The 5535-nt window shown below is 43.3% G+C and overlaps 1 pseudogene; it reads right to left on the bottom strand.

Moving 5' to 3' along the window:
• Positions 1-2236: 2236 nt before the first annotated feature.
• LOC148778515 (small ribosomal subunit protein uS10 pseudogene) lies at positions 2237-2584 on the bottom strand (annotated as a pseudogene).
• Between the last annotated feature and the right edge of the window lie 2951 nt (positions 2585-5535).

Genomic DNA, 5535 nt, shown 5'->3' with positions numbered 1-5535 from the left:
AGGAGAAGGGGACGACGGAGAATGAGATGGCTGGATGGCATCACCGACTCTGTGGACATGAGTTTGAGTGTACTCCGGGAGTTGGTGATGGACAGGGAGGCCTGGCGTGCTGTGATTCATGGGGTCGCGGAGAGTCGGACACGACTGAGCGACTGAACTGAACTGAACTGAAGCTGACATTTTGCCTCAGTTGATTAGCGTAACTTTCTATTGTGATCAACCCTGGTTACCCCAGAGGAACCAGACAAAAATGAGCCTGTCTGAACCAGGTGGTCTAACGTGACCTGACTCTCAGGCCCTCTCCTAAGTGCTAGATTTCTAAAATGACCACATGAGGAATTTCCCTGGTCATCCCGTGGCTACGACTCCATGCTCCCAACGCAGGGGGCCCAGTTTCGATTCCTGGTCAGGGAAGTAGATCCCACATCATGCAACTAAGAGTTCACATGGCGCAGCTAAAGATCCTGCATGTGACAACAAAGATCGGAGATCCTGCATGTCACAACAAGAGCCAATGCAGCCGTGTGTGTGTGTGCGTGTGTGTGTGTGTGTGTATGCAGTTTGAAAAAATAAAAAAGACCACATGAAAGCCTGAAACATCCAATAGCCTGCCGGTCCAAAGAGACATAGAACCAGAGCATAAGGTGCCTTTGTCATCAAGGATGAGAAAGATAGAAGCGCCTTACTGGGCTTCCCTCCCTCTGAGGTTTCAGGTCACTGTGTTTCTTAGTGACTTGGAGGCAGGATGTTATCAGAGCACAAGTCTCAGGAGAGAGTCTCTCTGGGCGGGTGAGTTGGTGGAGCGGTTCACTAAGGAGCAGGAAGTAACAACTCAGGTAAAGGAGCCCAAGATGCTCCCCCTGGTGTCCTTCTGGCAGAGCAAAAACCTCAGTCCAGGGAGAAGTCCGTTACAGTAAATCTGTCCCTAGAGGAGACACAACACAAACGCCAGGTTCATTTCTTTCTCCTGCCACTCAGAGGACAGGAATGAACGAATCAGCAGACCTGTGACCCCTCTATTTCACTGAAGTAACAGAAGCAGCATGACTCACTTAAAGGCATTTCTCCTTCTGTCTCCTTTTTACAGTCATGGTGTCTGGGTTTGAATTGATAATTCCTCCCCTGGTCCCAGCGTCCCCATGTCCCTTACTTTCAACACCCTGTGTCAGGTCTGGCTTCCATCTTCCTGCTTCTGACCCTCTGACTCAAACAAACAGGGCGAGAAACCACTGCGGCTTTCCTCTCCTGGTCAGGTTGGGTGACAGTAAACGCATTTCTTACTAAAGCAAGTTTTCGTGCCTGCTCTCTGAGTCTAAGGAACATTGCCTGAGAAGATGACCTACTTAGAAAAGGTGAGAGGACAAAACAATATAGAAAACTAGCATGTGTCTTAATATAGGCTGATTCTCTATCACCATCTTTCCCTTCAGAAAGTCAACCAGAGGCAGCCCACCTGTGCAGCCCACCTATTGGGCTCAAACTTCTTTATTGTCACACTGTCCTTCCTGGTATAACTGGTGCTTCACAAGTGCCACACGTTTTCTTCACACAGTTGTCTTTCAGTATCCACAGGGGATTGGTTTCTGGACCCCCAGGAGCATACCGAAATCCATGGATGCTCAAGTTTCTTATATAAAATGGCATAGTATTTGCATATAATCTCCACTATACTTTAAATCAGCTCTAGATTACTTATAATACCTAACACAATATAAATGTTATTTAAATAGTTTTAGTAAATACAGTGTAAATGCTATGTAAACAGTTGCAAGTACACAGCAAATTCAAGTTTTGCTTTTGGCAACTTTCTGGAATTTTTTCCCAGATATTTATATACATGGATCACTTTGGCCCAGATGGTAAAGAATTTGCCTGCAACACTGGAGACCCAGGCTCCATCCCTGGGTCAAGAAAATTCCCTGGAAAAGGGAATGGCAACCAACTCCAGTATTCTTGTCTGAAGAATCCAATGGACAGAGGAGCCTGATGGGCTACAATCAGTCCATGGGGTCAAGAAGAGTCAGACATGACTTACTGGCACTTTCACATTTAATAAACATAATGTGTTTATTGTATTTGTATTTATTTCACATGTAACAAATACAATGCAAATGCTAAGTAAACAGCTGCAAGTACACAACAAATCTGAGTTTTACTTTGGGGAACTTTCTGGAATGTTTTCCCAGATATATATATATATTTAACTGCTGATTCTCAGCTTATTAAAAAGATTGATTTAGGCACCGGCAATGGTGACTTCCACCTCCTCCTGACTCAGTACTGATGGAAGTGATCTGCTTGACAATCTTAGAAGGACTGTGCAGGCCTACAAGTTGCTTGTGGATCCTCACCTGGAATTGATCCCAAGTCTTAGAACCTTCACCACACGGAGTTTTCCTTGTAGTTATTCAGGCTTGGTAGGCATCGGAACAGGTCCTTTCACTTGGAGAGTCCTTTCCTTTGCGCCTCTGATCAGGTCAGCACATACCTTCTCCAGAGATTTCACGTTGTGGCTGGTGATGGTAATCTGGTGAATGGCTACCTCTGGCTCCACGGGAGTCTTGCTCGTGTCTTTAAAGGCCATGGATGCTCCGGTTTCCTGACCAACTCGTTCCTCGAGCGGGTGGCCCGCAGTTCCGCTGCAGTGAAAACTCTGTTGTCCTCAAAGAGTTCCCAGATACTTTTGATCTGAGGTTGGTTGAATCTGTGGATACAGAACCCCCAGATACAGACTGCTACCTGTTCTATTAGTTACCTATTAATATTGTGTTCCAAAATTATCATCTATTCTTTTAAAACATAAATTCTTCCTTACCTTCTCCAAATTCAAAAGATTCATGCAGTTATGAGTTTAATGTACTATTTTTATTAGTTCCCTAACACCAAAAGAATTCTCACTGTATATCAGGCCCCTCTCTAAATACTTTATCAATATTAGCTTATTGAATCTTCACAACAACCCTATGAGGTAGAAGCTACTATTATTCCCATTTTACAGATGAGGAAATTGAGGCTTAGACTGATGAGCGGGAAATCACAGTAGTTAGTAGAACTGGGATTGCAGTCCAGGTAGAAGGGCTCTAGAACTTGAGTTTCACCTGAGTTTAACTCCTATGCTATTCTGCTATATCCTTTTTTAATACAAAAATTTTAAGTTATTAAAAAGTTTTCATTTTAATTCATGTACTGTCTCAAATCATCTCATAGACCACTCAGTTTTACATCAACACTTGGAGAAATATCAGCTGAGTGTAGAAGAATTCTGGATTCAGAGAAGACTTGATTTCAATTCCCTTTTCACTCCTTACTTGCTTTGTGGCCCTGAGCAAACTTTCTGACCAGCGTAAGCCTCAGTATCCCCCCGTGAACACCTTAGATAGGAATTCCTATTTCTCTCACTGGTGGTTGTAGAGACTGAAGAAATCATGCCACTGCAAATGCTTTGGGAAACATTATAGCTGCAAGTCAACATCATAACATCATCCCCTCTAATGATGAAGAAATGTTTAAAATTAAGGACATGATGCCCCTACTTTTTCACTACAATCAGCCCCTGCTGGTTGAAAAATCTTTCGAATAAAAAAGTAGATCCTTACTTTTCCTTTGTGCTGTCAAGGCTGTTGCTGCTGCTGCCGATCCTAAATAAATTACTTCATGAAGTAAGGTTTGTTTATATTATTCCACTACCTGATGACTTCCTGTGTATAACATTCAAATATGAGCATCTCAGCCAAAGGTCCATAAAGCCACTTCCCCCACACTTTACACTTCACCGTGCTAAACATCTGCTTTTCTTGGCCACCTGAGTTGATGAGTTTCACTTTGCACCATGGTGAGGTCCAGGTGTCAGGCGAGGACCCAGACATTTTCTTCCCTCATTGCCTCAAGGGGGGTCTGGTTTATAGTCCCATTTCCCCCACAAGAGCTAGTGATGAGGGAGACACTGCAGCTGGGCGTCATTACCCTCAATCAATGGCCATGACATTTTTTTGAAGGTAGCAGGCAGGGCTGAAAAATGTTGTATTCTCACATTCTCAGCCAGGTTGGAGCTGTGGCCATCTGGAAAGACGGATATTAGTATAAACCTCAGTGAGGGAACTTCAGTTTTTCCTTCTTTGGGAGCTCCTACAACTTAAAAATTCCTGGTGTCCTCATCCTGGCAGGAATGTGCTTTCTAGATGCAACTTGCAATAGTAGACAGGGGTCTCATCTCTGTTCTTTCTGTTCCTCCTCATGATCCATACGAAATGAGATAAGGAAAGTGATGCTTGTGGAGTGTTTTGATATCTTGGCAGGAACAGTTACATGTGATGAATCAATGAAGCCTGACATTACGGATGTCTTTCGGGGTGTCCAGGGGGGTCTCCTACCTGACTGCAACAGCCCTTCGGTATCAAAGGCTTTGAGTCCTGTGTCCATGCTCACTATGGGGAGCACATCTCTGTATAAGAGACAGCTTCACCTGATAACGGATCACCGTGAATGAGAGGCAAGATACACACAGAGGAAACATCTCTTAAATTCCACCTGGCTTGTCCCTGCGCCTCCATCTGCCAAACCAGAGCCTCCCAGCATGCAAAGACAGCAATTCTCTTACTGAAACAATCTGGATCATACCAGAGCTTATTTAAAAAACAATTCAAAATGTGTTGCAGCTATACCAACACACTGATATTCCAGGCACAGCCCTTCACAGCATTTTATTTAATAACACAGGGACCTTCATGGTTTGATAACGTCTCAAAGGATGGTGGTACAAATGGAAAATAGACCAAGAGTGCAAGCTTACATTCTCTCTTGAAAGAGATTTATGTACAGGGTACTGTCTGTCTGATGCAACTCTGTTCTGCATACAGTCAGGTCCTGCAAAGAACTGTCCTCAACCTCCTCCACTGCCATGAGAACAGAGCATTTTCTTTTTAATGGTTCTGATTGACTATTAATAACTCTATTCATTTAACTGCATGGGATTTCTTCTTCAATTGTCCCTTTATTTCTGAGATAAATTAAAACTGGATTTTTAAAATTGGCTTCAAAAATGTGACCTGTCCAGGAAGTTCCCCAGTGGTGTCCAGTGGCTAAAACCCCATGATCCCAGTACAGGGGTCCCAGATTCAATCCCTGGTCAGCAAATTAGATCCCACATGCTGCAACTAAGACCTGGCACAGCCAAATAAATTTTTTTAAAAAACAGATCTGTCCTTAATTAGATACAGTGGAATACTACTAAGCCATTAAAAAGAATGAAATAATGCCGCAACATGGATGCAGCTAGAGATTGTCATACTAAGTGAAGCAAATCAGAAAGAAAAAGACAAATACCTTATGATACAGCACTTACATGTGAAATCTAAAACATGACACACATGAACCTAGTATCTAAGAAACAGAAATAGACCCATAGACATAGAGAATAGACTTGCGGTTACTAAGTGGGAGGGAAGAGGGGAAGTGGGAGAGGGATGGACTGGGAGTTTGGGGTTAGGAGATGCAAACTATTATTTACATATAGAATGGATAAGCAACAAGGTCCTA

The sequence above is a fragment of the Moschus berezovskii genome, chromosome 2 (genome assembly GCF_049115385.1).
Source record: "Moschus berezovskii isolate FMDL1 chromosome 2, NW_MosBer_1.0, whole genome shotgun sequence".
NCBI lineage: Eukaryota > Metazoa > Chordata > Mammalia > Artiodactyla > Moschidae > Moschus > Moschus berezovskii.
The sequence above is the reverse complement of the archived record's forward strand: the minus strand, read 5'-3'. Positions and strand labels throughout refer to the sequence as shown.